The sequence below is a fragment of the Mastacembelus armatus genome, chromosome 6 (genome assembly GCF_900324485.2).
Source record: "Mastacembelus armatus chromosome 6, fMasArm1.2, whole genome shotgun sequence".
NCBI classification, from domain to species: domain Eukaryota; kingdom Metazoa; phylum Chordata; class Actinopteri; order Synbranchiformes; family Mastacembelidae; genus Mastacembelus; species Mastacembelus armatus.
This window is the reverse complement of record NC_046638.1, coordinates 2,721,226-2,734,134: the sequence shown is the minus strand read 5'-3', so window position 1 is coordinate 2,734,134 and position 12,909 is coordinate 2,721,226.

The window sequence follows — 12,909 nt, the reverse complement described above, 5'->3', positions numbered from 1 at the left end:
GCGCAGTGTTACAGAGAGAAAATAGTCCCTGTGTTTGTATGAATAAATAAATAAATATGTATAGTAATTTTAAAACTTAAACTTTAAAAAGTTTTGTGAAGTGAAAAAATATACTTGTGTCTGAATATTTGTGCCCGAAATAATTAATTCACATTTGTGTATTTCTATGCACAAATCCACATTGCAATACAAAATTTGCACATTTGTGACTATTTGTGCCTTTCCTGAAACATTTTGTGCACATTTTTTACTTGGAAGTGGTGAAAAAATAATTTGTGAAATATATCATCAAATGCACTCTACCTTTTTCACAAACACTAAACGGAAGGCTGACTGTGATTCACAGATAATTCTGTAAATCACATCATGTTTGCGATTTTGTCAGTCTCAAATGTGCAAAACAAAAAGCACAGTTTTGTATGTTAATTTAAAGCAGTGTGCACAATCTAGGGGTATACAGGATTTGTTTATACAAATACTGTGATGCAGGATTTTCACTTCAGAAAACACAAAACTCTACACATTAATAACCCATGGTGAAATAACATTTGCAGTATTTTTCACTCCAGAATAAAGTCAATTAATACCTTAAATGGGAGCAGTGACAGCACAAGCCAATAAAACACAAAGTGTTTATTAGAAAAGAAATGGCACTAACATAAGTAATAAGCAATAAACAACCCTAATGCATATTTTGGCTGCAAAAATAAAGTGACAGATTTTATTTACATGGTAGCAATAGTTAAAGTTGGAGTTGTTTAAAAGTCAAGTTTATGTTTAACAGTTTATGACATTTTAACATACTAAACATTTACCATTTATTCATAATAATACTATACAGTATAGTTTAACAAGACCCTGATTTGCCAACTGTGCCAACACACAATCCTGTAGCATTTTAACTCATACATTTTAGCTCATACATGGAAGCTCTTTCCTCAGAGAACGTGCTTGTGTTTGGCTCAGGCAGGTGTGGGACTCACCTCCACCTCAGAGTTAAACAAACTTGATGTTACCTTTGAAAGTAAACAGTCCCATCGTAATCAGCCCAAAATATTACCATTTTAAGATTGCTCTTTATCACTGCTTGGAGGATCTTCTCCCCGTTAGGTGGGAGTCACCACTTGTGCAACTTATGTTAGACATTTGTTAAAGAGAGGAAAGCAATTCCACACAAAATTCAGGGCACACTGATTTATTAAAATGCAAAAGTCTAGCCTCTCTTGTGGAATGTATTCACTCATACATCTGCATGACTCACTATGTTTCAGACTGTCATGTATCCAAGTAGAGGTTGTTCTACTGCTTAAACAGTGTTGTGGGAAAAAAAACACAGCAAAACAAAAGCTAAGCCTGTTTGAGATTACACTCATTTAAACAGTTATCCAACACCGAGTGTCCTGATGCTTTGACTGCACAGCATGAAAGCAGATTGGTCTCAGCCAAGAAGTAATAGATGAACTGCAGATTTGCTCTCTGCACAGAAAAAATATTTTTATATTATCCAACAAATGTAAATTTATAAAATATTTCCACTAAATCTCTAGGGTCCTTTAAAATATCCTTTTGGGAAACATGAAAGCCAGAAGTAAACACAGAAAATGGTGAGTTCTGTCATAGTGTTGAAAGATAACATAGTGTTGTGTGAGCTGCGCCTGCAGAGTATTGCCGATCAAATTCCCACCCTTTCCCATAGCAGCTTAATTGACTTCAAGAGTAACTGTGAGAACAAGTATTTGTCTCTCTGCAGTGTAAAATCATTAAAATGCTAGAAATTTGATTCTTTTGGACTGACTATTACTCACACAGTGCATGTTGATTTAATCAAACTTCATGAGGGTGAAAAAAGCCTTCATACCAAAATACTCTCTCCGAAAAGGCCATGTTTTGGAAGAATGTGAAATGGAGAAGCATCTAAGCAGAAGATTAGTTACATACTGGTGCCAGGAGCCAGACTATGAAATAACGCATCGGCCATTTGTGTCTCCATTTGCTTTTTGAACCCCTAGATTCCCAATTAAGTTTTCACATTACACATAGAAGTCTATAATAAAATAAATCGATAAGCTGATGATATTTTATAAATATTTGCTTTCCAAAATAAAATAAAATAGTCAGCATGATCAGCAACTTATTTATGAAATATATATATATATATAAATTGAATAAATAAATAAATTAAACTTAAGGCCAGACTGGTGTAGAGAAATGGGTAATTAAGAAACATTTCTGGTAGAGATCCTTGAAAATATTTCAAATTAAAGAGTGACCTACATTATGACCCACACTTCACATGAAAATGTGCCATAAAATTTAACTTAAAATTATTTAGGGACTGTTTGATTTGTATACTTGTTTTTATTACACTTCAGTTCAGTCTGTGCATTCCAACCAGAGGTTAAAAGGTTTTGCAGCTGTCAGAGGTGGGACTACATTGTAAAATGGCTACTTGCTGTCAGTGGGACATTAATATAGCACTGACATAACAAACCTTAAATTCCAGTGGGTCAGCCAGCACATCTAAATAATAGCTTTCTAACCTACACTTGACAATTACATGGAGAAACCCCATAAGTGCTGTAAAAATTAGAGAAACTGTGACAGCCTCTGTTTGTGAACATTTGCTATAATTGAAAAAAACATACACGTAAGGCTAAATTTATGATCCATGTAGCAACACAACAAAAATGGACGATCAGCCAGAATCCACCAGTGTCTGTTTTTCAAACACACGTTTCTGTGGCTGCCCCCAATCACTCGAAGTGAAAATTAATTTAGGCACTCCAAGCTTGTTGAAGGCTTTTGTATTCAGCAGCATTTAACACTTCACAACAGCTTCTTCACTGCCTCATAAAATTCGGGGCATGGTCACACTTTGCAATTCATACCACATTCAAGTCATGTGAATAGAGAAAGTCAAACTTGTTCCTCAGGGCACAGGGTTGCAAATACATGCAAAACCTTCCAGTGAAGTTCAACTTCAGTCAACTAATTTGCACCTGATAGTAGATTCACAGCCATGACACCTGAAGTAGTGGTTATTCTGTAGACTGACATAAAAATCCTGGATGAGGAAACTAGGTAGTACTGCCCTATTGATAATTAGTGACAGGTACTACAAACCTACAGGTGTACTAGTAGCTCTGAAAAGCTACACTTAGGAACAACAGAGCTTAAAGCTAACTGCAAACATCAGTATGCTGACATGTTCATAACGATGCTGACAGGTATAATGTTTCCCACACTCTCCATCTCAGTTCAGGTGCACATGTTGAGGGGCAGGGCTTTAGCCTTGCAGGTATTCCACGTAGTATTTACGACTGGACAAATTTTAAATCTTGCGAACGGCAACATCTTTATACTTCATCCTCCCGGAATGAAGTTTCAATCCAAGCAATACTTGTGATACTTCAAACTAGAGGTGACCAAAGTGTTGGGCAGAGGGCACACCTATGCTGTTATCTAGAGGTTGAGTCATGGCAACTGGACTTTCAGTTCTTTAAAGGTGAAACGTTTCGCCACCCATCCAAGTGGCTTCATCAGTCTGAGAGAGGCTGGACAGGAACCTCCAAATTTATTCCCCAGGTTGGTTTCACTCTACCTTGGGCCCAATAGGCTCACTAAGTGATCTAATCATTCTGATTCCCCAACAGTCTGCAGAATCTGCAGAGTCTGTTCCTGAGAAACATTGGGTTTGTTCTTTAATTTGCTGGGAACAGATGAAAGAGCAGCCTGGTAGATTGAAGACAGATTATGTCTGAGTCCTCCACCCCTGTTGAGAGAGGTGTGCCAGGTGTGAAGTGAAGTGTGAAGTGTGAAGTGAAATCAACTCAGAGGCATGGACTAACAACTCTCACCTGTTCTGCTTAGATCACTTAGTGAGCCTATTGGGCCCAAGGTAGAGTGAAACCAACCCGGGGAATAAATTTGGAGGTTCCTGTCCAGCCTCTCTCAGACTGATGAAGCTACTTGGATAGGTGGCGAAACTTTTCACCTTTAAAGAACTGAAAGTCCAGTTGCCGTGACTCAACCTCTAGATAACTTTCCCTGGACAACTGAGAATCTACACAGACACACCTATACTGCTATCCATGGAGCCATGTTGTTAATATGGCTCAAAGATGAAGCTCATTACTGTCAAAACTTTAAATCTGTTCTTCTCTCTGCTGCTGCCAGCTGTCATTTCAGTGCCTGTGTCACCTTTGGGTGTAATGATGATTATTTATTGTTGCCTATTACTGGTTAAAACGTAAACTATTAAAACACCAACTTCTAACTGCTGTGACTATACTTGTCAAACCATACTTGACTACAGTGCCATCATGCATGAAGCTGTCTATATAAAAAAACTCTAAAAATCTCTAGTGCAGCACAGTTCAAATAAGCAACAATCCCCTAGAGACAGTTTTGGCCTTTTCTCAAATTTCAGTGAATGTTATGAGTCACGTTTTTGACTTTTTGAGACCTGAGCTAATAATATAAAATCAGTCGAACAGTTTAGAGTTGTGTGGCATTAAAAGGAAAATATTACGCTACCTCAGAAGAACATATATAAGGAGTTACCTACAGGGCTTCCCACTTTAGGCATGTGCATTTTTATTATATGCAGCCTGTCGTGAGTGATTAGATGTACTGTTGATTCAGCGTTGGCTGTTTTCTTCCGTTGGCTTGAACCTACAAAAGAAGGATGAAATTCTTCAGGTAACTGAGGTTTTCCTTTAAGTTGAAGTTCCAGAAAAACAGTGAAATATATGACTCATAATATTCTCAATGCAAACATGAGAAAAGCTATAGCTGTCCTTCAAGGATTAAAGACTGTTTGAAATGTGCTGCGGTGAAGAAACACTTTCGAAGTAGTTATTAAAACAACTAAAGCAGAGCCTGGGAATGAGGCCACAGACAGACAAACATGTGTTCTCACTTCACTCCCTACAGTATAAAAGTCTTCTCTTTCATTGCAAAATCCCCTTTATATTCAACTGTCTTCAAGAATAGTTATCTCTGTGTTCCCTGTTGGAAATTCCATGCTATGGTCCATGCATAAAAGTTTTCCTTTATTGTGTAAATATATCAAAATATTTATACTGAGTTTCCGAATCAAAAGCCTCATTTGTGCATTACACAAAGAGTCAACTCATTTCCAAGATCCTGCGTGTTATAAACAAAATAAGTAGCGCACTCATCTTACATATCACTGTTAAGTTTTGTTAAAGAAGCGTACTTTTGTCTGACAACGACCGCAGTCACATGCTAGCTTTAAAAACAGCAGCACACTATGAAAGAACAATTTGTTAAAGCATTTCATAGTGCAGAGAAAACAGAAAATGCAAGTCGTATTCACAGTTTGTAACATTTGTGAGTAAATATAAGCAGTATCTTCACACAATATTATATGCATGTTATGTGCAGAAATTCACTTTGTATTGCTGGTTGCTTTTAGACTTACTTGTGGCTGTAGAGATGGTCTGTCATTCAGCCAGTTAGCACATTGGTCTAGACTGAAAAATCTTCAATAATTATGAGATGGCTTTGGTGATTCTCTGATGAGGTTGATATTTTTGCTTTTTATTGAAATATCATGATAACCATTGGATTGACTGCTATGAAATATGGTGCCACATTAACGGTTCCCAGAGGATGAATTGTCATCCGCTGGAGCCTTCATTTGGTGCCATCATTTTGTCCAGTGCTTTGATTAATGTGTAATGATCAGAAAAACTCAATATATTCCCAACTATCTGACAAACACTATATCTCCTACATGCCAACATGTTATTATTAAGCAGGAAGATCATTCTCTGCTTTGGTCTGTGCTGAAACATGGCCTTTAAAAATGTTGTTTTCACCGCACATGTTGCTGTTGATGTAGGTTACTGCTTTTCAAAGGCGGGGGCAGTGCAACACTGGCCACATTAATGGGCTTCGGGAATGAACGAGGATGACTGTCTATTTATTTCATTCAATATGATCCTGAGACATCCAGCTATAAAAGCTTTTCTAGGTCAGAGCTAATTCAACACACAGCAGCCCAGTCCTGAGTTGTCTTCAGCGAGATAAGAGATCACATAAAAAATCCTTTTTACTGCAGCCAGTAGTTTAACTGATTCCCATTTCCACTCTAACGGAAAGTCAATATGCATCAATTAAGGAAGTGGATCAGTCATATGATTCGGTGAGGAAAAGAGAGATGCCAGTTCTAGAGGAAGTGAAAGGCTGAGTAGAGCTCGGGTTTCGATAGACATATGTAGGAGAAGTGATGGATGATGTGAAGCCGGAGAGGGAGTGAAGGAGAAAACTAGAGTACACTAAGGAGTCTAAGCCGCAATTAATTTGTTGTTGATTTGAACATGTGGTTAGATCACTGTAGAGGAAAAAGAAGATTCTTTACTTAAGTAAAAGTACCAGTGCCTTGTTTTCAAGTATTTTCCATTAGTGAGACATTATTACATGAAGCTGTGTGTTTAGTCTAAGAACAAACACTGTTAGCTGCTTATTAAAATTATTGATGATTCATTTTCTGATAATTAACTACAATCTCATTGTATAATCTAGCTCTACACACGGCTCCATAATTGCTGTAATTATTCTCCGGTTGTGTAAAAAGACGACTATGAAGCACTAAAAACAAAAAGCCCTCAGAAATATTTTGACCTTTGGCTGCTGCAGTTTGGTCTAATGACAATAACTGAGTGCAGGCTGCTCTACTTCCACGTGCATTTACTAAATTCCCACAACTGTACTGCTCTGGGACTGAGTATGATTTGTAAAACAGGACTAGGCAAGTGACCATGTGGATAAATATAGATTTTCTCACAGAACACAAGCTGAATCATTTGAAAAGAAGTTGCAACAATTGCCAATCCTGCCCGTGTGGATATACACCACAGTGATTTATATTTAGCAGGATGCGTAACACTGGTTACACATGAAAGAGCTCAATCTTAGTAATCTCTGCACAGCAGATGGACTCAGATTACATGGGGACAGATGGTTTACTCAGCTGCAAAGGAGGGTGAGCGATAGAGTGGTTTACATGTTCACAGTTCATTTTCATTAAATATTTCAACGCAGGCACAAGATTCACATTAGATGGTTGGAAATGGAATTAATAATCAAACCTAATATTTAACTAACTAACTAAGTCTTAGTTAAGACTGTCAGCTCAGCTCACTTCTTCATTTCATATTCTCAGAATTTTACTCTAGAGTTTGTTTATGTTAGAGGAAAGTTTACAGTTTTCACAGTGGAAAGGAAAAACTCCCTCTAATGGAAGAAACCTTATATAATCATAATCACTTCACTGACTGTCTTCGGCATATTATTAGTAATTTGTCTCAATGGCATGTGTGAACCCATACATAAACAATATTATAAGACAGCCCACACGGCCAAATGTAGGACAAGGAACTCAAAGTTCAAGTGAAAAACCTTCGGGACCTGTCAGCTGCTGAATGTGTGACCCTTTTCTGCATGTCGCAGGATGTGAACTATTTAAAGAGTGACAACAGCAGACAACATTTTCATTTCGCTGACTGAATTAGGATGTTATTTCGCAAGACATCAACTGAACACCTAATCCAATAATTAGAAAGAGTGCTCATGTCCAGGGACACATGACTTAACTTCGTTAAGCTTCGATAGGACGCACGCACAAAGTGTTGTATGACGGTTAGGGGAAGGTCCTTCAGAACAGAACAGTTTGTGCCAGAATGTTTGTGTGACTGTAAAAAGCATTGAAACTGTTAATTTGCATTCGTTATTTATGGCAGAAACTAAACAAATAAGTCCAAATGTACGTTTCAGGGAAAAAACCATTTCCATAGCAGTGAGTTACAACACAGAGCTGTGGATTCTCTGAAAAAGTTCTTAAAGGTCAGTTTAAGCCGGAGCCAAAATTCAAACACTGAGTTTTTAGGTTCAGCGTTATATCATTTTGACATCTACTGCACTGAGCATTCTGGTACTCATGTTGAAAATGGGTCAATGTTTTTGGAACATTTCTGGAAATTAATATCCAGACATAAAAAAAAATGTTTTATGCTGTGGTTTTAAAATATAAACAGTGACACCGATAGAAAGCATTTAGTTTAACTTTAAGCAACTAAAGGTTGCCAGGTAAGGTAACCAGACTGCAATTCGACTGCTTTGGTCTTAAGTTTCAATATAATCTGCACCTCCAGATTTTAGGGCTGTGTTTGTGCTTAAGAAGAGCTGGCAGCTGTAATAAAAACATGAAGAGAGATGTGGAAACGAGGCATATAATTAGCAAATAATAGAGTTTATTGTAAACAGTAAGCACAGCAATATAATTGAAAGTATCATGCAAGAAAAAAATGTGTGACTGCTGTTAGTTGAAAAGGATTGAGGTCAGAGCTCTGTGAGAGCCATTCACTTTCTTCTAAACCAAACAGGAAAAATAAAATCTTCATGGAGAAATGTCATTTTAAAGCAGAAAATGTGCCTTCCGTGAACTGCTGGCACTACGGTGAATACACACTGTTGTCTGAAACAGTGTGGGGCAGAGACGCCACAAGGGATTGAAAGTTGAATCTGAGAGGTTGCAAAATAATTACCTTCATAGGAAAAAAAAAAACAACCTGACATGAAATTACATTTTTGTCTATTTTAGACGATAATGTCAGTTGCTCAGTTAATCCATAGCTTTTGACCAAGTGAAGTTGAAGTGGTAGGTAATAATATTCACGTCTACCTTTACCTTTGATTTTTCCTACTATAGTTTATAACCTAATAGGCCCATGTAGTGTAGGCTAAGGCTGTATGTGGGACCATTTTCTGCATGTTAAGACTAAATTATCATCCACAGAAACAAGCTTTAATCAGCTGCCATCAGTAATTAAGTCTTTCCTGTGTTAGAGTTATATGTGCACTTAAATCAATGGGACACAAAAACTTTCTGGTATTTTTTGTAACTCGTTAACTTTACAAATAACTATAACCATCGTAAGATTAAAGTGATCAAATAATCACTCAGGCCGTCATTTAGTAACTTGATACACACACATGTTTACAGTAATTGCTGGGTGTTGTTATAATAAATTATTGAACGAAGCATCATAGACTTCAGTAAAAAAAAAAAAAAAAATCTAATTTTTGAGTCATGAACTGTCAGCCTGTGGAACATTATTATAACCTTATGGCCTTCTAACATCTGCATGTAATTTGTTTTACTACATTGACTGACTCCCCAGACTTCAAGGTGTTCCCTGTTAGACTAAGCATTACATCTGCATATGTAACTGAAAGTCATTTTGATCTGAGTTTGTGAAGACTGAGATGTAAGAATAAAAGAGAAGCCATGAATGTGCTTCAATGCACTATACTGTACAACCAAAACACTGAGCAAAGCAGTAGAAACTATACGTATCAAATGGGTGTTTTGAGATTTGAATGCAGATTAAATACTACTGCGTACAGTGTCTTATATGTAAGTATATCATTGTCTCTGGTGCTTTGAAATCAAAGCAAGTTCATTACTTTTGAGCTGTGACCGTGAAGCCCTCTGGCCAGAGGATGAAAATAAAACCAACCTTTTAAAATAGGATTCTCATGATTTTATGATTGTAAGTATGACATCTTTATGAATCAACTCATTATTAAGAACCGAATACTTGATTTTAATCACTTCCACTTGGGAATAACATGTTAAGTTAGGTTTTTATAATCGCCAGATAAACCTTCAGCCCACGGGATGTTAAGTGTGCAGCCTGTCAAATTCAAACTCAGTTCTGCTTTGAAGATGGGATTGACTGAAAAACATTAAGAAAAGGAGTCCAGGTGGTGTTTAATCTGCTGTCTAGTGTTTTAGCCTTAATCCTGGATAGGTTCTTAAAGATGCACAAGATACTTCACTCCCTGAATCCTCAACCTTTTTTCCTAAATACTCAAAACACATAACAAAAGCAATACTGTTTAAAACTGGAGCATGTTTGATTTTCATTACAACTAAAATCTAGGATGAATGGCTCATCTTGTCTCATCTTCCTCTGACTAACAGCACGTCTAAATAGTGTTGAAATGAATAGATCTGTTCAGTGGCTGTTTTAGTCTTTTTAAAACCTATTTCTGAGTTTCTGATTCTGAACAGTTTGTCTGTTTATCACTTCCACATTCTGACCTATCTCAATCATCCAGTATTGACCACTAATATGCAGCTTTCACTTAGGATGACCCTAAATCCAAAAACCAAGCACTTTGAGCTACAGTGCAACTGACTATGACCAAACAAGCAAATGTGCTGCCACATCACACACAGAACAATGGTCCGCCCACCCTCTCTGTATCAACCAGCAATTTCTTTATAAGCTATGGAGTCAATAGTTAGAGACCAGAGAGTTATGGTTTCTCAGCGTTTGATAGTAATGGGGACAGAGTCTGCAGCCCAATATGACAAGGCTCTACACAGGAATAATCTCGGAATAATCTCCGAACACAATAAACATGGAATTTTTACATTTACTTATTACATTACATTTTATAGCAACAACACAAACCAGTCAGGTGAGTTGAAATTTGCAAAGAAACACTGAAACTGACAGAATGTCCCCTGTTGTTTGTCGTTAGACTGACCACCCCATTCAATGTTTAAGCAAGTAAGTTCATAAACTCAGTGATCTGTTTGTTTCATAACTGTTGGCTCAGTCTTTAACGTGGAAACATATCAGGTATGTCAGTTACTTAGGTTGATGGGTTTAGACTAAATCTATCAGCCCAAAAACAGAGACACAAGACCCATTTAGTCTCCCCAGTCTGGTTCTGGTTTTGCCTGAAAACTTATACCATGCACATAAAACTTTTTAACAAGCTTAACGCTATTGTTCCCCTTTGATTACTAGTTCAATCAGGCCACTGAGGACCGTTGGGCACTTTATCAAAGCAGATTTCAGCCAGTGATCTTGCTGCAGCCAACTTTACACGCCTGCCCCCTTCCATTCTTGTTTATGTCAAAAGTGGACTTTAAGTGCTGGCAGAATCAGCCTAAATCCCTGGATCGCCATCAGTGCAGATGTCTGATACTGAGAAACCAGCTCTAACCAATATGACTTCTGTGTGTGTGACAGGAGTGAAAACACCTTTCTGGATATTTCAAAAAATGAGCATTGATAGTGAACTGCATCTCCACGTCTAAGTAGGAAGTGAAGTACAGTGTGTCTCTGTCCAAACACCATATTTTTCCAGGTCAAATTTTAGCACCATCATGAATAAAACACTAGAGTACTCATTCTGTAAGAAGTACAGCAGATAAATCATGAAGATGGTCCTCAAAGCGTTTAAAATGGAAGCAATATATTTTTTCCAGAAATATCTCAGTATTTTTTTCATAAAAAATGAACTGGCCACGGTATCACGTTTGTATCGGGACTGTTTCTTCTGAAGCTAAATAAAAAGAAGCTGTATTTCGGCAAAGCCAGTTTCTTATAAATGACACTGTGGTGGCAATGTAATAGCTGCCTCAGAGGAAACATTTTTTTAATGAATGAATAATGCACTGCATTTCACTATGAGGCAGCTGTAGTGAATGGTGCCCATACAAAGCATATGACTGTCATGACACCACAGACCAGAGCATCTAAAATCACTGTGAGTTTTTTTCTACTAAATCAGGACTCAGGGTTGTTTTTGGCATAATCCTACTTTAATACAACTGCTATTCATCTGCATGCTAACAGCATCGCAATCAAAGTGCAGATATGCTGCTGATTAGCAGATATAATGTTTACCATCAATGTTCACTGTTGCGCCCTAGGGTGTCGGCGGTGATGAAGGAAAGGAGTGAGGACCCAAATGCAGGACAACAGGCAGGTTTATTCCCCTGGATCGTCCAGGGCTCAGGCAAACACAAAAACCTCTCCGCCGTTCGGCGGGCAGACAGACAGGCAGGTAGGCAGACAGGCAGGGAAAGAACAACTAACAAACCTTGGAACTCACTTAAGGATCGGTGGCGAAACTGAACTAATGTTCCGGCAGGGAACAAAGGAAACCGGAGAACTTAAATACTAAAACAAGACACAGGTGAAATCAATCTACTAATGATAACTGAACATAAAGGCACCTGGAACACGACACGGAACAGAAACAGGAAATTAACCAAAATAAAGGACAAAACAGGAAACCAAGACTCAGGGCTTAACAGTTCACCATCCTAGTTTAGCCTGCTAATGTTTGAAGCAACAAACACAAAAACAGTCTGACTGGACAGAACTTTGCCAACCAGGCGATGGAAAATTAATGCACATGTCAGAATCCATGTGTGATGCAAAAAATGGTCTAGGGTCGCCATGCGGACATTTTAGAGGCATGGTCAGTAGCCTTTAAGGAGCTCTTACTTGTTTACATATGTCGCTATGTCCAGATTTTTTTCTGGAGAATTTTGAGAACTTAGTAGACCGCTGATTTGAGGTTATACCCCAACTTTGAGCTTCTCTGATTGGCTGAGAAGTCACATATGATCAGAACTTCAATTTTATATCATCTATCCATTATCTACTGTTTATCCTGGTATGGCGGGGGGCTTGGAGCCGATCCCAGATGACAGTGGGAAAGAGGCAGGGTCCACCCTGGACAGAACACAGATCAGGGCTGACATGTAGAGACAGACTGTGGGAGGAGAAAACCCACGCAGACATGGGGAGAACATGAAGACTCCACACAGGAAGGTCTTGAATTTGAATGGGATTCAAGCTGGGGCAGGAAAAGATAAAAAATAAGGAATTTGCTAATGAACACGTACAGTTTTAACTTTCAACATTTTATGCTTTTTATGGGCCTAAATATCAGCAGAATTCATGCTTTGCAGTTTGAAATCCTTGCCACACTACTACACTAACATAAATCACGTACTTTCATCTTGTCATTCAAGCACATGCTTCAATGAATAAAGACTTATTCCTT